General features: G+C 39.3%; 1 protein-coding gene and 1 long non-coding RNA gene across 7 annotated transcripts in view; one reads left to right on the top strand and one right to left on the bottom strand.

Moving 5' to 3' along the window:
- Window positions 1-12,972, bottom strand: part of LOC131492701 (uncharacterized) — a 28,979-nt gene extending 16,007 nt beyond the window's left edge. The window contains exons 1-2 of the long non-coding RNA XR_009252245.1: window positions 12,646-12,972; window positions 9,183-9,373 (exon numbers count right to left, since the gene is read on the bottom strand). This is a non-coding gene — a long non-coding RNA (uncharacterized LOC131492701). The remainder of the gene's footprint in view (window positions 1-9,182; window positions 9,374-12,645) is intronic.
- Window positions 11,896-23,172, top strand: part of RHOBTB1 (Rho related BTB domain containing 1) — a 124,173-nt gene continuing 112,896 nt past the window's right edge. For 4 of the 6 annotated variants that reach the window (XM_058696433.1, XM_058696426.1, XM_058696431.1 and 1 more), the window contains exon 1: window positions 12,363-12,459. The gene's annotated coding sequence lies outside the window, so the exon portion shown is untranslated. Of the gene's footprint in view, window positions 12,030-12,362; window positions 12,460-13,015; window positions 13,140-23,172 lie in introns of those variants that run through there. The other 2 variants (XM_058696428.1, XM_058696429.1) reach the window with 2 other exon arrangements.

Here is a 23,172-nt window from a genome sequence, read left to right as displayed (position 1 = left end):
ACTCATCTATAACCTCTTACAAAAGATTAATTCCAGATGGAAAGAACACAGAGACTGAAAAATGAAGGGATAGAGAAAGATATTCCATGCAAATGGAAATTAAAAGAAAGTTAGTGTAATTAGCAAAATGAAGGATAAAAAACATATGATGATCTCCATAGATGCAGAAAAGGTATTTGACAAAATTCAACATCCTTTCATGATAAAAATTCCCAACAAAGTAAGTATAAAGGGAACATATAAACATAATAAAGGCCATAAATGACAAACCCACAGCTAACATCATACTAAACAGTGAAAAATCAAAACTTTTCTGCTAAGATTGGGAATAAAACAGGATTCCCAGTCTTGGCACTTTAATTCAACACAATATTAGAAGTCCTAACCACAGCAATTAGATAAAGGAAAAAAGAAAAGTAAACAAGAAAAGTCATCCAATTTGGAAAGGAAGGAGTAAAACCCACTATTTGCAGATGACACGATACTGCATATAGGAAACCCAAAAGACTCCACCAAAAATGTATTAAAATAAATAAGTAATAACTCTATTCAGCAAAGTAGCAGGATACAAAATCAATATACAGAAATTTGTGGTATTTCCATACTGAATTAGCAAATTATCAGAAAAGCAATTTTTAAAAAGATCCCATTTAAAATTGCATCAAAAAGAATAAAATACCTAAGAATAACTTTAACCAAAGAAGTGAAAAATCTATACAATGAAAGCTATAAAATTCTAGTGAAAGAAAGTGAAGAAAACACAAATAAATGGAAAAATATTCCATGCTCATGGACTGGAAGAATTAATGTTATCAAAATATCCGTACTACCCAAAGTAATCCACAGATTCAGTGCATTTCCTATCAAAATTCAAATGGCATTTTTTTTTACAGAATTAGAACAAATCATTCAAAAATTTGTATAGAACAATCTTGAGAAAGATCGAAGCTGGTATCACGGTCCCAATTTTGAACTATACTACAAAGCTACAGTAATCAAAATAGTATGGCATTGGCATAAAAACAGATCCACAGATGAGTGAACAGAAATGAAAGCCCAGAATTAAACCCACACATATACGGAGAACTGATTTATGATAAAGGAGCTATGAACATACGTGGAGAAAGGCCAGTCTCTTCAATAAATGGTGCTGAGAAAACTGGATAGCCACATGCAAAAGAATGAAACTAGAACTATCTTACACCATACACAAAAGTTAAGACCTGAACCACATATTTCTAGAGGAAAACATAGGCAGTAAGTTCCTCAACATCGGTCTTACAATACTTTTGTGGATGTGACTCCAAAAGCAAAGGAAACAAAAGCAAAAGATTACATCAAACTAAAAAGCTTCTGCACAGCAAAAGAAACCATCATCAAAACAAAAAGGAAACCTACTGAATGGGAGAAGATACTTGAAAATCATATATCCAACAAGGGATTCACATCCAAAGTATATAAAGAATCCATATACTGAATAACAAAAATGCAAACAACCCAATTAAAAAAATAGGCAGAGGAACTGAAAAGATATTTTTACACAGAAGACATACAGATGGCCAATAGGTACATTAAAAGATGTTGAACATCACTAATTATTAGGTAAATGCAAATCAGAACCACAATGAGATATCACCTCATACAAGTTAGAACAGCTATTATCAAAAACGCAAGATATAACAAGTGTTGGCAATGTTGTGAAGAAAATAGAACCCTCATACACTGCTGATGGAAATGTCAATTGGTACAGCCACCATGGAAAACAGTATGGACATGCTTAAAATAAAGAACAGAATTACCATATGATCCAGCTATTCCACTTCTGAGTACTTCTTTAAATTTTATTTACTTATTTTGAGAGAGAGAGAGAGAGAGAGAGAGAGAGAGAGAGAGAGAGAGAGAGAAGGGCAAAGAGGAAGAGAGAGAAAATCCCAAGCAGGCTCTTTCCTCAACATGGGGCTCCATCTCACAACCGTGAGATCATGACCTGAGCTGAAATCAAGAGTCGGACACTTAACCAACTGAGCCACCCAAGCTTGCCACCACTTCTGAGTATTTATCTGAAGAATACAGAATATTGATTCAAAAAAATAAAATGTACTTTTATTATAACTGCAGCATTATTTACAATGGCCAAGAAATATAAACAACTGGGGCGCCTGGCTGGTCGAGTCGGTTAAGTAGCCAACTCTTGATTTCAGCTCAGGTCATGATAACATGGTTGTGAGATAGAGCCCTGCATTGGTCTCCACACTGAGCTGGGATTCTTTCTCTCCCTTTCCCTCTCTCTCTGCCTCTCCCCCACTCGCACTTGCTCTCTCTCAAAATAAGTAAATAATTTTTTTTAATGTAAACAACCTACCAAACTCTCCACCCGAAAAACAAATAATCCAGTGAAGAAATAGGCAGAAAACATGAATAGACGGTTCTCTAAAGAAGACATCCAGATGGCCAACAGGCACATGAAAAGATGCTCAACATTGCTCCTCATCAGGGAAATAGAAATCAGAACCACACTCAGATATCACCTCACGCCAGTCAGAGTGGCTAAAATGAACAAATCAGGAGATTATAGATGCTGGAGAGGATGTGGAGAAATGGAAACCCACTTGCATTGTTGGTGGGAATGCAAACTGGTGCAGCCACTCTGGAAAGCAGTGTGGAGGTTCCTCAAAAAATTAAAAATAGATCTACCCTATGACCCAGGAACAGCACTGCTAGGAATTTACCCAAGGGATACAGGAGTGCTGATGCATAGGGGCACTTGTACCCCAATGTTTATGGCAGCAGCGCTTTCAACAATAGCCAAATTATGGAAAGAGCCTAAATGTCCATCAACTGATGAATGGATAAAGAAATTGTGGTTTATATACACAATGGAATACTACTTGGCAATGAGAAAGAATGAAATATGGCCTTTTGTAACAACATGGATGGAACTGGAGAGTGTTATGCTAAGTGAAATAAGTCATACAGAGAAAGACAGAGACCATGTGTTTTCACTCTTATGTGGATCCTGAGAAACCACAGAAGACCATGGAGAAGGGAAAGGAAAAAAAGAAAAGTTAGAGAGGGAGGAAGCCAAACCATAAAAGACTCTTAAAAACTGAGAATAAACTGAGAGTTGATGGGGGGTAGGAGAGAGGGGAAAGTGGGTGATGGGCATTGAGGAGGGCACCTGTTGGGATGAGCACTGGGTGTTGTGTGGAAACCAATTTGACAATAAATTTCATATTAATAAATAAATAAATAAAAAATAAAAAATGTAAACCACCTAAATGTCCATTGACAGATGAATGGACGAAGAAGATGTGGTGTATATACACAATAGAATACTACTTAGTCATAAGAGACAATGAAACCTTGCCATGTGTGACAACACAGATGAACTCTGAAGGTGTTATGCTAAGTGAAATAAGTCACATGGATAAAGATAGATGCCACATGATGTCATGCATATGGTGGAATCTAAAAAAACAAAACAAAAGAAAACAAAAACAAACTTGTAGATACAGAGAACAGACTGGTGGCTACCTTTGTGGAATCAGATTGGGAGGTGGGTGAAATGGGTGAAGGGGGCCAATTGTATGGTGATAGATGATAAATAGGCTTTAATGGTGATAATTCTGGAGTACATAGAGATGCCAAAGTATAATGTTGTGCACCTGGAAAAAAATTTGTAACTCATAGCATCCTCCCAGCTACCACCACCACACACACTCCTTCCACAAAAGATTTGGGTTTGTGGTTGTGTGGTTTTGGTTTTGGTTTTCCTTGGTTGGTTCAGTTTTAGGGAAAAGTTATTTGGGGTTTGAGGCTGAAAATTTGAAACTGGGATCTGAGATAGGTCTAAAACCCCCAATCTTGGGGCGCCTGGGTGGCTCAGTCGGTTAAGCGTCCGACTTCGGCTCAGGTCATGATCTCACGGTTCGTGGGTTCGAGCCCCGCGTCGGGCTCTGTGCTGACAGCTCAGAGCCTGGAGCCTGTTTCAGATTCTGTGTCTCCTTCTCTCTGTGACCCTCCCCCGTTCATGCTCTGTCTCTCTCTGTCTCAAAAATAAATAAACATTAAAACCCCCAATCTTATTTTCTAAAACATGTCTAGAGAGGATTGAATCAAAACCTTTAGAGGCCAGAACACTGGAGATACTGTGTTTAGCCCTGACCCCTCCATCCATATGTAATTAATTCAGTTTGTTGAAGCAAAATCACATATATGTGTAAGAAATTCTAACAAAGTTCTGACTTCTTTCTCATGATAATTATGCTGTTTTTTCTTTTTCTTTTTCATTTTTAAACATCAAAGATTGGGGCATCTGGGTGGCTTGGTTAAGCATCTGACTTCGGCTTAGGTCATGATCTCAGGGTTTGTGGGTTCGAGCCCTGCATCAGGCTCTGTACTGACAGGTCAGAGCCTGGAGCCTGCTTCAAATTCTGTGTCTCCCTGTATCTCTGCCCCTCTCCCACTTGTTCTTTCTCTCTCTCTCCTTCTCTCAAAAATAAACATTAAAAAACAAACAAAAAAATCAAAGATTAAATTGTTTTCAATAGGGCTTTGTTTGCCCATTATTTGCTAGCGCCTATGTTAAGTTAGGACCAACTACCATCAAGTGATTAAGTTAGGTTTATCTGACCTTCAAGTTTCAGAATGAAATTAGAAAGATAATAAATATAAGAGGATAGTTTACAGAATAATCAAACTGGGCTTCTTTCAATTATTTCAGACAGGATACATAAAATATCCAAAATAGTTTCAAATTTTAACCAACAAAGTAATATAGGGTCCAGCTACTAAGATAATCTGTTTCTAGATTTGTTCCTAGGGTTTTAAGCCAAATAGGATTATCCATGTACAATCCTTCCAATAAAAATGGGTTCAGGACACTCTGATCCATCCCTTTGGTGGCAATTGTCTTAAGCCTTCTACCTTTGTTTCTTCCTTGCTTCTTGCTCCCACCTGCTCTACCCAAATTCTGAACTTTGGAGGTTTGTGCTTTTGATTTTAATCAAAGAATTTTCTTCCTGGCTTTTTACCCCTGGCATACCCTAGAACTCAGAGTGTACTTGGCATCTAGCCCACCCTGTTCCTTTCCCATCTGAAGGAAAAACTATTATAGCTACTATTTAGTGAGCAACTGTCATGTGTTAGGCATATGATAGGCACCTTGTATACATCACCTCAACTAATCCCCACAACAGTCTTCACTGGTCAGTATTTTTATCACCGTATTATGATTAAAGCAACCAACGAACTGGAGAAAGGTTATTCAGCAAGAGGCCAGAATTTAATCACAGATTTCAATCCTACCCTTTTAGCCTAAACTATTGCTGCTTCCATATTTTCATTAAAAATAAATATTTACTGACAGGGCTCCTGGGTGGTTTAGTTGGTTGTGTCCGACTCTTGATTTCACCTCAGGTCATGATCCCAGGGTCGTAAGATAGAGCCCCACATTGGGCTCCACACTGAGCATGGAGCCTGCTTGAGATTCTCTCTCTCTCTCTCTCTCTCTCTCTCTCTCTCTCTCCCCCTCTCCCTTGTTAACACTCCCTCTCCCCTCTCCCCTGCTCACACACACTCTCTAAAGTGTGTGTGTGTGTGTGTGTGTGTGTGTGTGTGTATGTGTATAACTGAGCACCTAGTACGTTCCAGGTTCTGCACATTCTAATTGAGATCATATCATAAAGTTGCAAGCAAATCGATAATATCATTTCTGGAAGCGATAAGTGCTATGAAGAAAAAAAAATAAAGTAATGAAGAAGGACTAGATGTGGGGAGCCACATTTGAAGGAGGAAGTGCCACGATGACCACATAATTTTTTAAAGCACAGATAATGCATCAGTTTTAACAATGAATATGGAGACACTAGAAAGACATGCATGCATAAGGTACTCTAAAAGGCCAAAGCACAAAAACTCTAAAAGCAAATGGATTTTCTGCATCCTCTGCAATCAGTTCTATCCCAGGAAATATGGAGTTCGTGGGAAATTCAAGGTCAGATTTTAATTTACTAATATTTAGTTATACTTAGGAGTGTCATCTCTTCAGGTTGGAGATGTCCTCCCAAGGTGAAATATCCTCTCTTGTATTGGCATTGTAAAGTAATGGTTTCAAAATTCAGGAGAGCCCCTGCAATAAATTCCAGGCTCTACTGTTTCTCCCCACAAAGCATGTTATAGGTGGAAAATGGATAACACTACCACCATCAAATAATTTTATTAAACACAGCATATTTAGAAAGAAACATACAGAATCCTCCAATCAAGGACTTGTCTTCTTTTATGGAAGGAGAAAATATGGTGCCACCTGTACAAAATCCATCTGGACAGACATTACACAGATATATTTTTCCATCCAATGTTATCTTTTGTAATAAAGCCCAAAGGCATAGTACTGTAAAAATATAAACTTTAAAAATTCTGAGACTTTGTTAATAAGAAAATTAAATAAAATTTGTTCACAATCCATGGAATTTGGTTATAGAATTTACAAGTCACAATTGTAGGACTACAGATAAATTTCCAACTTCCTTTCAGAAATATTCCACCCTACTGCAACTTTCAAAGTTTGGGAGGGGGGAAATATCCAAGTTAGATAAGATTATGAAATTATAGCATTTTCTTACTTTAATCCATGCCGTAAAATCTAATATTAACTAGCTTATCAGGAATATCATGCGAAATACAACTAACAAGTTTAAAATCTGTAGTCTAGAGCCAGAAATTCAAATGTTGGGGGAAAACACAAGAACTAAGCTGTGTTTCAGAATAAATATGTGCCCTAGAAGTAACAAAGAAAAAATATTCAGTGTATTTTAACAACTAAACTGCAGGGTAACTTCTTGCCCCTGGGAAAAAGAAAATCTTTATTTTCTCATAAAAGAATAAAGAACACACACATTTCAAGAGCCATAAAAGCTGTAACTAAGGAAAGCCCATCTGGGCAACTAGATTATCTTTACAATACACTCTTCACTATTTTATTTGGTCCTATTTTACGTACCTCAGGAAATTAGGTTTCCATCACAAAAATTTTCTACCAAACTATTAGATATTATTGCTAAGTAGTAACCAATAATCCCCACCAACTAGTTTAAAGTATTCTGCCCTCCTGTGCCTTACTGATATTTTTATTACTATTTTTCATTAAGACTATATTACCAAAATAATATTATTTTGTGAAGGTTAAAGTTCTAATTAGGAAAACAGGAGCTGGCAGTGGTTTAGTGCTGAGTTAAATTCTGAGACCCCAAGGAGAAAAAGAAAATAAATAATATAAAAATAAAATAATCTCTAAGGCCTCCTCTCACCCTTTATTAATCGCAAAATAAATCTCTAGGAAAGAATGATCTCTTCGCCTTCGTGGGCACCCTTTGCGGTAGGGGTTTTTGGAGGAACTAAAACACCCCGGGCTGCCAGACACGTGTGTATGGATACAGTGAGGAATCGTCCAACGTGTCCTACTTTCTCTAACTCATACTTGGAAAGAAAAACAACATTCTCACCCGGCTCATTCTGCGGTAGCATATCACAACGAAAAGTACTCAGAATGAGAAGTCAGAAGGTTCAGAGCTTTGACCGCAGGCAGGCCCTGTGGTATTCCAAGCCTCAGCTGCTTTTTTCACACAATGAACTGTAGTCCAGCCTCCCCTGACTCTCCAAACGTTAAGGTGTAATGATACCCATCTAAGAAAACAGAACTAAACAGAAAGTCCTTCTAGTAACAATATGCTGATACCAATTGTTACACAATGTTGTGGCTCAATAACTGAAAATTTATAAATTTATCCTGCAGATAAACACAGTAAGTCTTAGAGTAGGGAGAAGAGAAGTTTTCAAGAGCTTGCAAAAAAACAGGGAAAACCTTTCTTATGGGTGAACAGTCAGAAGAGTTTGACTGGGTTTTCATATTATTTCAAATCCCAGGCTCTGTGGGTACATTCCATTCTAAGAGAAAAGTCAACTAATTTAAAGAAGACAGGTGAATATAAAGTCATACCATTATAAGCTATTGTAATTCAAAACTAGAATAACAAGGTAAGCCAACACTCCAAAGTAGACCCCAAGTTACTTTTATTTGGCAAGTTTAATTTCTGCTGCCAAATACCATAGTAAATTAACAGGGCTTCTTCTCCTCTTATTTCCCTTGAAACTGTGGAACGATCAAAAGAGAAAACAGAAGAAAGATATAAAAAAAAAGGTACTGGATATACCCTGAATAGGTATTCTGATTAATTAGTTGGTTTTATTCACTTTTTTCTTTCAGGAGCAGGGTTTTGGGTTCTAATGAATTATTTTACCCCTGGTTATGTAAATCGGTATTCGCAATCACTTTTGATAGACAGTCCATCGGTTAAAATGTTCAGTATATATCCCCAATACTTATTCATTTATTAATTCATTAACCAGATCACTTATTGCATATGCCAATATACATTATGAAATATATACATAAATAAAAGTGTTAAAAATCACTTAATGATGAACTAGATATTTGTTATTTTATGCTAGTCACGGTGCTTCATTTTATCATTAGCCTATGACTCAAAGTATAATATATACTTAAGGCAAGGCTCATTGTTAACAGAATTAGATTTAAATCCATATTTCATAGGCCTTCTTGATCATTTCAATGAAAGAGAGAAGCTGATTTCTTGGAAGACTGAATTAAGCAAATCATCAACTTTGTTAACCTCCCATTATGTCAAAGAATTCTTACTGCAGTCAGAGAAGCTTCAATTCTACCAATTTCCTGTTTGCTTATGCTTGTATTATTAGTATTATCTTCTTTACAAAAATCCTTTTAAGCCACTTTTCTATTTTGTAACTGCTGGTTTAGTTAATACTGAATAATAGAATCCTTAATTCCTTAAATGAACAAACATAAAATCAGTAAGACACAACACAATGGAATTGAAAGAAGAGTAGGAATCACATGTTAGCTGCTCCACACTATGGATTTCCCAGTATTTCTTCAAGATTCCTCTGTGAGGGAGGACAGGAGACCAAGGGACCTATGGGCAACTGGGAGGCCAGTATCAATCTGCATATTGTACACTTGCAAGAGCTTAGGTTTTATGAAATTAAAAAAAAACATAAACAGAAGTTCAAAGTTTACTCCCCACAGCCTATTTTGGAGATAAAGTGTATAAGCAGTTGTAGTACATAAGGAGAGCTGTTACCTGAATTATCTGCTACTTTACTTGAATATCAATGGGCCATGATTATGTTCTAGGCACACCACAGCTTGAGTCCTTCAGCTTGACCAGTAGGAAACTTTTATGGAGTTTAGAGGCTGTACTCTCTTGAAACAGCACTTTTCACGATAGTGACTAGACCATTCTTCTTCCTTTGAGCTTCAGTCATTCATGCCCTCAGAAGCAAACAACAACAAAGTTATAAAAGGCATTTGTTTGTGTTAAATACTTAACTCTATTCTTGTGTCCAGGTAAGATTAATCTTCAAACCTCAATGATCCTGGGAGGTGCTCCAAAGTTTGTTCAGTGGCTAAAAGTTACACCATCACACCATTTTGTGCATTAGTAATCTTGAAATGATTAGCTATAATATATAATATAACGTATGAGTGTAGATGGTATCTAAGCTCTTTCTTTAACATTCTTCATAATTTGTCTTAGTCTGCTGACGCTGCCATAACAAAATACCATAGATGGGATGACTTAAACAACAGAAATATGTTTTTCACAGTTCTAGAAGTTGGGGAGTCCAAGATCAAGGTGCCTGTGGGCTTAGTTCCTGGTGAGAATTCTCTTCCTGGTTTGCAGACCATTGCCATCTCACTGTGTGCTCATATGGCCTTTCCTAAGTACTAGAGAGAGCTCTCCAGTGTCTCTTCTTATGAAGACACTAATCCTATCAGATCAGGGCCCTTCAATTATAACCTCATTAACCTTAATTACTTCCATAAAGACCTTCTTTCCAAATATGGTCACACTGGAGGTTAGAGCTTCAACATAGGAATTTTGGGGAGACATTCAGTCCATTACATAATTTATATGCTTTCTTTCAACAAATATTTATGTTGTGTCTTCTATGTGCATGACACTATAACCATTGTTGTTCTCATTTTAGAGGAGACACAGCAAACAATAAATGTATGCATGTGTATGTGTGTGTGTGCATGCACATGCATGTGTGCACATGTATATTATATTAGAACAGGTGGTCAGGGATTACCTCTCTGACATGAGGACAAGGGAGAAAATATCTGATGTTACTGAGGAGCAAGCCTCTAAATATTTAGAGAAAGTGTCTCAGGCTCAACGACCAAGATGCAGGAACCTAAGGGATGAAAGAACAGCAGAAAGGCCAGTGAGGGTGGCAGGGCTGGGGAGGGGACAGTGATGGAGAAAGAGGTAAAGAGAGGTGGGGTGGCAGACATGTAAGGCCTTGGTGGCTAAGGTCAAGTTTGAACTGTCACCATGGAAAGTGACTGAAAGTGATGGGAAGCCATGGGGTGGTTTTTGAGCAGAGGATTGGCATGAGCTAATACACACACTTTTAAAGGGTCACCCAAAACTCTACATGGATAATAGACCATAGGGGCAAGATTAAGAGCAGTAAGACAAGTTCAGAGCCTTTTTCAGAAATCCAAAGGGGCACTGCTGGTTTGGAAGAGGGGTAGTTGGGGTTAGACTTGGAAAACATTTTGAAGCTGGAGCTATCAGGATTTCCTGATGAACTGAATATGAGATATGAAAGAAAGGATAGCAAAAAAAAAAAAATCTTTGCAGCATTGAAATAATTCTAGGGTTCAAAACAAAATAGCAATCTAAAAGACTATTTGGAGGGTGTCCTCTCCTAGCACTCCATACTTCCACACACAACTTTTCATAGGTGCATTAATTATGTCTGCACTTGTCTATTTAGTAGTTATCTCTCCCCCATTAGAATGTGAGCTCCTGGAAGGTAGGACTTACATCTCTCTATCTAGTTCACCCTTACATCACCTGCACCAAGGTCAATGCCAGGCAGTTTTTGAGACCTCATTAAATACTTATGAACGAATATCCATAAGCTTTGAGCAATCTTGAAATTATATCTTATAAGTAGCAATTGAAAGAAATAGGGATGCTAAGAAGGCTATATTCTCATTAGATGGCAGGTAGGACTATAAAGATTCTGTAATGTTTTCTAAGTTACCTTTTTCTAGTATTTAAATTCTAAGACACAACCAATTGTACTACACCAAAAGGATGTGTCTCCTATCAGGTGGTTAACATATTCTTCTGTAAATGGAGTTTTACCCTGATCTGATATCATAACCATATTGTACATTTAATCTGTTTAATAATTCTTAGAAAAGTATTTCTGCTAAAAATAATACATACCACCAACCTCCTGTAGTTCAAACTCAAGCAAAACGGCAAAACTGAAGAGTGAGGTCTACAGATAATTTTCAAATCTTATTTTCAATGATTGCAGGCTGTGTCTGCCATAAACTTTTATACCAGCTGTTAAAAGCTCTTCAAATTGTTTTTGTTGCATTTCATTTTCACCACTCCTCCATATAGCGAGGTAAATAGACTAAAGACTAAAGATAGAAAAAGTTGTGGAGATTTGGGGGTGTAAAGTAGTGACTGGCCTATATAATCCCCGTCACTAAAAGGTTGGAATTATTCAGACGTGACCATACTTGGAACTTGGGGCAGAGCTAGTATGTAATGTACTGGTTTCCAGCAGTAACTTTTTATTTAAAAATTAAGTTCCTTTAACCGTTCTGCTGAAATGTCACTCGGTTGGGGTTTTGAAAGGGGAACGTGCAGACGGCTGCAGTAATGATAGAGACTCTTTGTGTAAACTACCCAACACGACACCGAGTGATGTGTGGTTTGTGATGTCAGCAGAAACCGCAGATAGAATCGCCTGGGTTTCTATCTCTTTGCTAGAGAACGTCCCTACAAGAAAAGGCTGACCCTTGACACCGCCAGAAACTTTCCCCAGACTTGGCCTCCATTGGTAGAAGGAGTCGCCCCCCTGCTGGCGGGCGCCCCACGAGAGTCCCAGAGGTGGGTCGTGGGGACGCCGACACTGGGGCGAGGTCCCTCCGGCCCTGCACAGACAAGGGCGGGGCCACACGCACTTGGGCTGGCAAGGGCTGGGGGGGAGGGGGCTCTGGGGGGGGGGGGCGGCGCAGCAGGGGGCCAGCGGGGGGGGGGGGAGCGGGTGGGCGGGGGCGGCCCAGGGCCACGCCCGAAAGTCTCAGCAGGCCGCGAGAGTGGGGAGGGCCCCGCAGCCCCCGCCCCGCGGAGAGGCGGTGGCGGGCCGCAGCGAGGTGGCCTAGCCGGGCGGTGGCTGGAGGGCGGGGGGCGCCCGAGGTGGGAGAGGCTCTATTACTGCGCCCGAGGTGGGAGAGGGTGGGGTCAGGCGGCCTTACATAGCCAGAGCGGCCGCCGGCAGCACAGCCAGCAGTCGCCGCCGCGCCTCCAGCGCCCGCAGGTAGAGTCGGCAAGGGCGGGGCGGGGCCGCGTCCGGGGTGGGGGTGGGGGATGAGGGACGCTCCTGGGTGGGAGGTGTTACTCAGAAGGTCCCCCTGTGTGCGCACCCATATTATCCGCAGACGCGAGGGCTTAGAGCATCCTTTTGCACCTCTGAAAGGGGCAGAGGTGGGGGTGACCCGGTTACCTTACGCTGACCTCCTGACAGCTGCCCAGCTGCACTGAGAAAGCACAGGGCCCCAGAGGGTGCTAGCTTCCGAGATACTTCGGGTGTTTTCTGCACCCTCCAACCTAACTGTCCAACACACACACACACACACACACACTCGCTCGCGCGCGCTCTCTCTCTCTCTCTTCCCACCCCCCTCCGCCCCCCGCAGGCAGACGGAATTGGGGGCCTGAGGGATTAGAAGGATAGAGTCACTGTCAGTCAGAAGAGATTAGAATCTGGACATGTCCAAGCTGGAGTCTTCAGAAAGTAGGTGCAGCATCTGTGGCTCCTCGTGTCCAGCCCTCAGGTGATGTGTGATTGATTTTTCTTGGTTTGTTAGCTCTGAAAGCCCCAGGCTGTAAAAGGTTTGGGTCAACAATGAGACTGATCCACGGAGGCTTTCGTGCCCTGCTCTCCAACATCTCTGGTATCTGGAGGAGGGGCAGATTGGAGGATCCAAAAAGTCTGAAGTGAGTGTTCAAAGGAGCTTAGCGTTTTTAACTTGTGACTTTTTGAAAAAAGAAAATACACTCTTTTAGTTTGAGTTAGGTTTTATTCTTTTAATATACATGCATTCATCTTAAGAGAACTGATGATGGCATTACATAGTGAGTCCAGTAGGTATGGCATCATTAGAACTAAAAACCAAGTTTACTGTGTAGTTCTAGAAAAATTGCTTCCTTGCGTGTTTTTCTGTCTCTATTACTGGGATGCAGCTTTGTTGGGAACGCTGTCAATAATCACCTTGATGTCTGTGAGGTTTACCCTGGTGCTGGCCACCTGACCCCAGACAGAGCCCAGTATGTACCCTTTTTGTAATACTGTGTTTCTGGTGGGCAGCAACCTGCTTCCAGGCCTCTAGCCTTGGTCTCTGGTGAGAGGAAAAAAGTATCAAAAATGTGCTCTTGGCAAGTTTGGGAGCAAGGAAGAATGATGTAGATTTTTTTCCCCATTAAAGTTTTCACGAATTGGCAATTTAAAACCCAAAGCATTGTTTACCACCTGTCAGACTCACTCGTAAGTGTAAGGATTAACTAATAAAAGATTTGTAAAATGCTTCCTGAATATAAAATTCCATAAATATGCAAAATAGTAATAATCCACCCATTGTTAAATTTATGTAGCTGCTTCTGCCATGCATACAAAGATGATTTAGAATGCATGTTTCCCGTCAATTAAACAATGAGTTTGGAGTAAAATAATGAGTTCAATTCACATCCTATGAAACTTTGAAATAAAATTTCTCCCATAAGGCACCATCGGCAGAGAATCATAAAGTAAGCAGCATTTCAAAAAGTTATATATGGAATGGCACTTACCTTATGGCTGGGGGGAAAGGGACCCAGTATACTTCTGAAACTAAGAAATATTCAGCCCTGGTTCGAGTGTGCCTGAACCATAAATATTCCCTTATGTTTTGGGGAATTCTAAGGAGAGAGCAAACAGATTTGTGGCCTTATAGATAGTCCACTTTAATCCACGAAATATGCCTCTCCGTATTTTAAGGCTGAAGTTCAATCTGTGGTTTTGTCCATAATGAAGAAAATCTTTATAGTTACTTGGATAAATTATTCATTCTTCCAATACCATGGGCTTGGTTTTTAAGCACGCTTAATATGAGCAATTATTTTAATATCCTGCAGATAATTAGATTAATTTGTTCCCAGTGGATTGAGTGACATGGTAACATCATATTTTTCTCTTTACATGTATTCAATAATAAAGTACATCGTTTTTCTGCTTACTGGTTTCCTAACGTAAAACCTGCTTCTTACATGCTAATTTTAAGTATAAATATTACTATGGATGGTCTTTGCTGTCTTATGAAGACAACTCTAGATTCACCACTAACAGATTAAGCTCTGAGCAAAACCATGAAGTTGGGAATGTCTTTCCTTGACATCTTCCCACCTTCAGTGGCCTTTTCTTCTCACTTTCTCCACTCAGCTCTCAGATGGACAGCCGCTAAACAGGCCCCAGCCCAGTATTCCAGAACTTCTCCTCTGCCAGCACTCTTCCTTTATCCAAGTAACTTAACCTCTGCCCTACTTATTTTCCAACAGCTTGGTATGGGTGAAAGTGCACTAGGTGAAAAATCAAAAGAGTTTGCATTTATCAGGCAGCTATGATACACCAGGCACTGCGCCACCTTATCTCATTAAATCCCTGACGCAGCAAATGTCATCCATGTTTCACACGAAAGACAACTGAGTCTCAAAGAAGTTCTGGTCCCCAAGGACAAGCAAAGAGCCAGGATTTGAAGCAAAGCATTGTGGTACTTACTGCTGCATTGTGAGCCTGATCCTTAAGAAGGGCTTATGTTCTAGACTAAGGCATGGAAGAGTTCTCCCACTATCTGGCCATTTGACCTTAAACCCTCTGGGCCTTTGGTTTCCTTTCTCTAGTTTTGGATTAAATGATCTCTCAGAGATGGAAAGGATATTTAGATGCCAACCACATAAACCGTTCCTCCCACGGGCTTCCAGAATGTTCTTCCCTGCCCTGACCTTTCCTCCAACCCCCTCCTTGGTCTTTTTTGCTTCCTGTGGGTCCAAGTATATATCACCTCCTCCAAGAGACTTTTCCTAAATACTCTTCTGTTGTTTTCTAGCTCAGGCCTAGTGATCCCTTCTAACACTGATGACCAACTGCACTTACTTTATTTACACATCAGCATATATGTGGTTGGTGTTTTTATCTTCTCCTCCATCATTCCCACCATCAGACTGTAAGCCATGTGAGACCAGAGCTCCTCTTGTCTGACTTTTTCCATTATTGTATTCCCAAGGTCTATCACAGTGACACAGAGCACATAGTTGGTGATCAATTAGTGTATGTTGAATAATTATGAATTATATGATTATAATTCTATAATGAATAATTATTTCCTACAAAGGACATGTGCTAATGGCCAATATATCGTCCCATCCCTGGGAAAACCTAAATGAAGTATCACCAATCTTACACTGTTACAGTGAGCCTGAATTATGAATGGGGATCCAAGTATAGCAACAGAGACAGCAGGACAACCCTGGGACACACAGGACAAGCAGACACACTGAACATGGTCCAACCCCCATACTTTACAACAGAGAAATCTGAACCTCAGAATGATAATAAAAACTTGGGTTTAGAAGGGCATTGGAGACCATCCAATGGTCCAACCCATTGTTTTATTCATGAGGACACACAGAACATAAAATATGTAACAGATACATCCTGACTTCCAGAACAGCACACCTTTCACCAAGGAGTCAAAAATCTCGGGGACCACCCAGTGAACAGGGGAAGGGAGCTTTAGGCAATGATGCTTTTTCCCCCCGGAAATTCCAAAGAGGCTTAGGTTTCCCAGACCAATCCTGGATAGCAACATTAGTACACAGCAGAACATTCTACTTCAGATAATCTAAGTTTTAAATTTTGTATGGCCTGTATAAATTTCAGTAACTCATTTACTATTTTAATGATCCACCAGGAAGACTTTTAATACCTATCATTAGTTTACCAGTTCTGTTTAAATGCTGGAGAGCTCCAAATGGCAAAACGACAGTGCTGAGCACTTACCACTACCATGATAGATTCAAGATACATTTAAAAGATGATTGATATTTTGAACTCCAAATGATGATGGCTTGTTTTTAAGGACTAAAATAACTTTTCTTCTCTAACTTAAAGAGCAATCCTTGCTAGAGTATTACATCCCATAAAAAAGCAGTCCTTAAACTTTAGAGGGCATAAAAATCATCTGGAAGGCTTTTTAAAAACCCAGATTGCTTAGAGCCTTTCTGCACATTTCTGAATTAATAGGTCTGAGATTGGACCCAGACAACTGCATTTTTAACACCTTTCGAGATTTTCTCAATCAAATAGTCTGAAGACCTCACTTTGAGATCCAGTAATAATTTTAGTATGTTTTGATTTTCCCAGATTCCTTATAAAACGTTTTTTTTAAACAAAGATAATTGGGGAAGATGTGTAATGTCTTTCAATCTAGCAAACAGCATACTGGATATGATGGGAATCTGTTTCCTTGTAGCCAAAGCCATGTATGTAAAACCATGATATAGTTACTACGTTTGATACTGGCCCCAAATCAGGAACATTCCAAAATATTTCTATTGGACTGCAAAAGTAAATCAGTAATTAGCAATAAAGGTTAAGTGTTAAGTTCTGTGGAGCAATAATGAAGCCCCTGCCCTCTAGATGACTATATTCAGTATAGTAGAGAGATAAGATTAATATCCACAAAACATTCAAGGACAGGGTTGCAGATCAAGCACAGGATGCCCGGTTAAATTTGAATTTCAAATGCACAAATCATGTTTTAGTATAGGCATGTCCCATATATTTTTACTTGCTAAATCTGGGAACCTTGTTCAGTGAACATTAGCATTTAATGTTATTAGTTTCCAGGACTTGGGTTGGGGTGGTGGGGGGCAGGGAAGGAGGGGGTGGGTAGTAATGCTGAGTGGTTGTTAAGTTTTGAGAAACTGATAAAAGCTCTGAATGTGCTCCTGAGAGCACTTTCCGACAGAACGCTCATACTATTCCATGGACCGCCCCCCACCCCAGGCTGTCAAAGCCCTTGTGGACATCAGAGTCATCTGCAGTGTAGAACAGCAGAGGCCAGCTCTTCAGACTACTTAGGTTGGTGAGTCTGGAAGGTAGCTTGGAAAAGTGGAATGTGAACTGGGCCATTAAGAGCAGAAGAGTTTAGCTGTATTGTGGGTTTAAGAGACTTCTTAAAGCTTTCACAGAAGGCAGGTTCCTTTAGGCTTTGAGGGTATTTAGTAAGGAATATGGAAAAATTAGCTTGGGCTGGTTTTTGAAAGCCCAGATTGTGGACAGCCTTAAATTCTAAAGGGTTTAGACTGCCTATCCTGGGAAAAAGTGTGTCCTTACTGATGTGTCAGTTAGGGATGAGGATCAGACAAAGGGAGATCACAGAGAGAAATTGCAGGCAGCCTCAGCTCTAGGGTCAGTAGGCCTGGTGTAAGCTCCTCCATTAACAAGCTGGGAAGCCTTCTGTGTGTGTGTGCGGTTTCCCTGGGCCCCCATCTCCTAAGCTGGGAATTGGGAATAATAAAAGGAGCTGCTAATAGGGTTGTAGTGAGGGTAAAATGAAGTTGTACAGTGCTTGGCACAGTGGGTGACACAGCATAAATATGTGATAATATAACATAATATAATCAGGGTTCCCCGGGGCTATGATCCACTGCTCCTGCTGCTACTGCCCTTGTTATTATTGAAGGGGACGTGGTCGCCCAGCAGCCTGCAAGAGCGGTTTCAGGGGGAGTAAAACAAGAGAAAAATGATTGTTTGATCTGGATTTGGAGAAAGCTTTAAAATGTCCCTTTTCCAAGTTAAAATTTCATTATCAAAAATTGTGAAGGCAGAAACTGGTTAGTAAAATAATGTTTGTACTTCTGAGGATTTTAAAATAAATACATTCAACCCTTCATTATTTTTCCTAGAAGAGGGAATATTAAGGACAATCTAAATCATATACTCTGATCCCAAGTCAAGGAAACGTTTTTTAATTGCATGTGTTACTCTTAATAGATTTGCCATCTTACCTATATCATTTTGGCTAATATTTAAATTAATTTGCACATGATAAGCTCAGACTAATCATTCAAAATGTTGCTCACCAAAGCCATTTAAACTGCAAAGCAGATGAGTTTATCAGAAATAATTCACGAAGCAACTTGCCTCCACAGAGCTGACTGAGAACACCGAAGACGGGACCATAAGGGCTCTGGGGTCAGACTGTTGAGGTTCCCATCCCTGCTGCCTCCTGTGACTAGCTTTGTGACCACATTGCTTTGCTTCTCCAAACCTCAGTTTCTCCTGATGTAAAACAGAACTAATAATCTCCCTTACCTCCAAGGGCACGGGCATAGAGTTCTCACGTGGTTTCCGGTACCCAGTTAAGCGTCACATAGAATTCTGTGACCTCAGTGTCGTCTTCATCTGATCAGTATATTATTTAATATATGCATAAAGAATTTATTTCAGGAAAACATCTAAAAATGTGAGAGATATTTATGATCTTTAGTCACATCTTAATTTATTTATACAGCAAGGGCTATTTTTTTTTTTTTTTTTTTTTTTTTTTTTTTTTTTTTGGGACAGAGAGAGACAGAGCATGAACAGGGGAGGGGCAGAGAGAGAGGGAGACACAGAATCGGAAACAGGCTCCAGGCTCCGAGCCATCGGCCCAGAGCCCGACGCGGGACTCGAACTCACGGACCGCGAGATCGTGACCTGGATGAAGTCGGACGCTTAACCGACTGCGCCACCCAGGCGCCCCAGCAAGGGCTATTTAGAGCATTTTCCAAACCACAGAGTACAGTGTTCTTATTTCAAAGAATTTCTAATCCCAATTTTCATTATGTGTTGCTTTCTCCAGCTCATCCATCTTCAACTTTTACAGGGTGATTGGTGCCTTTCTAGAGAGCTTTGGGTTTCAAACTATATATTAAAGCGTCTGGGCCCTAGAATTTACTTGGCTCATAAACCTACAGTACAGAACAATAAGGATTGGTTTAAGGTACATTATAGTTACATGTATGGCAGTTATATTTTATTTGGTCTGTGCTGAGCACCTTGAGGGCATGTCCCATTGTGCCTTCAAGATGGTAGACTCAAATATTTATTGAATGAATTTAGTGTATAGTAAAATGCATCGCGTTCTTTTTCTGAGGATACTTTTCCCTCACGTTAGGAAATTTAACTCCTAAAAGAATGAAAACAAGGAAAAGACTTCTAACTTCCATGCATAAGATCATTAGTCTGATATTTCTAGACTGAAGTACTGAAAGTGAATTCGGAGATCTACCATTCATATTTCTATTTCCTAGAACAACATTTCCTTTAAGGTCTTCACATTAGCTGCTCCCTCCATCTCAAATGTTCTCCCCTCAGATATTGCTTATGTTCATTTTTTTGTTGTCTATTCTCATCCCCACTGGACTAGAAGTGCCCTGTGGTCAGAGGTCAAGCCTACCTGTTTACTGCTGTCTACTGCTCTAAATGCTACTGAGTATCTATTACAGTGCCAGGCACTTAGTAGGCAGTCAGTAAATATTCTGTCAATTAGTTGAATGTCAGAAGACCACTATTTGGTCTTCTACTGTCATCCCACTGCAGAGCAGTAATTTTTTTATATCTTTTGGGTCAAAATCACCTTTCAGAATTGGATTAAAATCATGAAATGCCTCATTAATAAAATTTTACATCCTCAAAATTTTGCACATAATTTGAGTCCATGGACCACAGGTTAGGAATCCCAGTTCTAAAAAATATTTATATATATATATATATATATATATATATATATATATATATATATTTATTTATTTCAGTTAGATTTTCTTTATATATGTATATATACACGTATATACACATATGTACATATGTGTATATACGTGTATATATACACGTATGTACATATGTGTATATACGTGTATATATACACGTATGTACATGTGTATATACGTGTATATATACATATGTGTATATACATATACATATATGTATATACGTGTATATATACATATGTGTACATATATGTATATACACATATATGTATATATATGTATGTATGTATATGTATATATATGTATGTATATATATGTATATATATATAAAGAAAATCTAACTGAAATATTAAACTAAATATCACAAAAATTTAATTACTACGAATCCCAATGTGTTAATATTCATGCACCTATAGTAATACTATCGTAATAAATTATATGTTGCCTTGGGAAAATTTTGCAACCCTCCAAAGGGAAAAAAAGGGTATCTATAAATGTTGAATGTTTTATTTATATGCTGGAAAGGATTTAAGGCTTATAGAGAAAGGCTAATAAAAATACATACTGTACAGCAATATAAAATATATTTCAAATAGGTATGAAAAAATAAGTCAAAGCAAAAAAATAAGGCTAAGAATGTAAGATGGGGCCAGTAGAGAGATTCATACTCAAAATTTATGCCATGAAATTCAACACTCTTGCTAGAAGATAGTAACAAATTTTGTTCTCAGTTTTTTAGCAGCCAATGTGAAGGAGAAAATATAATCAGTTATGTCTTGCAGAGGGCCATATTTTATATATATTTAAATATGAATACCTGTATGTGTATTTAACAGCAAACTGGTTCTTAAAAGAAGGAAGTTTTATTATCATAATAAGGAATGGTGATTATATTTCCACTACCAACGGCAAGTGTCTTCGTACCTGAACTTGAAATAACCTATAAGAAATGTTCACAAATAACTGGCACTTTGGACATTTATGATTAAGATGTAATAGCCTTCTGTTCTTTTTGTTAGCAGGCCTTACAGAAGGAAGCCTCCTTAGGGCAGTAAGACCGCATAGAACTAAGAAGGGGAGGGGTGGGGACAGATGAGGAAAACTGTTTTCTCCATTGTCTTATACCCCATCACTTCCTGCAGCACCCCACCCTTTCCTCTGCTGCACACTATTTAAATAAGGTGCCTGAAGCTCTCTTTCTCCCCTTTAAGGCATATGCACCTAGGATGTTGACTAATGTAAGTTATTCCCCCTAACCTTAGTTTCCTTGGATAACAGTCTGTCAGGGACTTCTACGCCTTCTCTGAGAGAGCAAATACAATAACTAGCTTCTCAGAACATTATGTGGATTTGTGGCATTCTCTGAGGGGCTATAAATGGATCACATTGACAGCTTTATTTGTCATTCTTAAATGGAATGTGTTTTTCCCCCTTTGAGTTAAATCAAAATCAGATGGCATTTCTTATTTCATTGTGGAATGTTTTTAGTCTCATAATTGCAAAATTACATTCATAACTGATACTATGCTAATTTACAAAATTTGTGTTTTATTATTGGGGAGTTCCTATTTGGAAAGTAAGTGAGGGAAAACAACTTATGCAACATTTTCAGTTTGCCTATTTATTGAGATCCTGATATAGTTGCTAGAATTCTGTCGCCATATGGAAGTAGAGACAATTATATTGCATGAAATGACATGGATTTTAGAAGGAAGGATATAAAAAGGCATAGCCAGCAGAATATCCACAATCCAGAGACTAAAACATTCTTGAAACCTCTCTTTTGCCTCCCCAGCATGTCCCTGGTCTCAGTCATCCCTTCCTCTCCTTGCAATGGCTCTTGTTCAACATATGCAGGGGCAAAAATCTCAAGAATAGGGTTGGCAAGTACTACTTTCGTACCATGGCATACTTCTTACATGCTAAAGCAGTTGCTTGGGCCCAAGTGAAGTTTTTCATTCAAAAAATCCCTATCAACCTTAGCTTGACAATAGCTAGGCCTCCAGGATCCTGTGAGTCTTCTTTAACATATGAATATCCTTTTGGACACTTCCTCTAGTCTTTACCTCCCCTAACTCCCAAGTATACAATCAATTGCTCTTCAGAATCCCAGGGCAGCTCTTTCTGCCCATGGGCCCTCTCCCCATGCTTTAATAAAACCACCTTTTGTACCCAATTAAACAAACAAACAAACAAACAAAAAAATCCCCGTCACTTCCATCTACCCACTACTAAATCTGTATGAGAAAGGAAGCCCTCCTACTTTAATTTCTTAAATCCTCTAAAAGTTCCCAATGCTCTTTTACTGATCTCAATACTGTGCTTATCTTTAGAATTTTCAAACGCTATGCAATGGGTAGGCTTTTCTCGCTGAATTTATATGTGTTTATTTTCATACTCATTTTATACACATGCCTTTGATAAAGTCAACTTTACTGAGTACCCACTGTGTCTGGACTCTCAGCACACAATGAACTGCATCAGGTATCCCCTGCCTTCATTGGGCCTACAGGCTTGTGGGGAAGACAGACAATAAAAGGATGACACAAATAGGTATGAAAGTGACACTCTTCTAAATATGCCACAAAGAAGAGACACAAGGTTCTGGAAAATGAGATCTAAACGATAGGAGTCAACTAGACAAGGAGTACAGGCAGAAGGCATGACATGGAAGGGGTGGAAAGCCATGATGTATGGAAAGCAGAAAGAAGAAGCAATGTGAGAAACTGGAGGAAAATCAAGTGGCTGGAGTACAGAGGGCAGGGGTGAACAGCTGGAGTCTAGAGATGTGATCCGGGGCCATCACCATGAAAGGCTTTTTAGCCATAGTGAATAATATGTATTTATCCTAGGGACCAATGTGAAGGTTGGGGGAGGGGAAGGGAGATTGTAATTAGTTACATCATCTATTCGGTATTTCAAAAAAATATTTCTGGCTAGAATGCAGAGTATGGGTTGGCAAGGGGAATAGTGATGCAAACCAGTTAAACATTTTCAGCATAGAGATACTGATAGCATGGCCAAGGGGAGGAAGGATGAGATGTTCATGATTTCTAAAAAGTGAATGGATTCAAGAGACATAGAGGAGGTAAACTGACAGACCATCTTCTGCAATATTTATGTGGAGCCCATGAGAAGTGTCAGGTAACGCTAGAGGAGAAACAAGTTTGCAAAGACAGAT

This window comes from Neofelis nebulosa, chromosome 13 (assembly GCF_028018385.1).
Source record: "Neofelis nebulosa isolate mNeoNeb1 chromosome 13, mNeoNeb1.pri, whole genome shotgun sequence".
NCBI lineage: Eukaryota > Metazoa > Chordata > Mammalia > Carnivora > Felidae > Neofelis > Neofelis nebulosa.
This window is presented reverse-complemented; position numbering and strand designations above follow the sequence as displayed.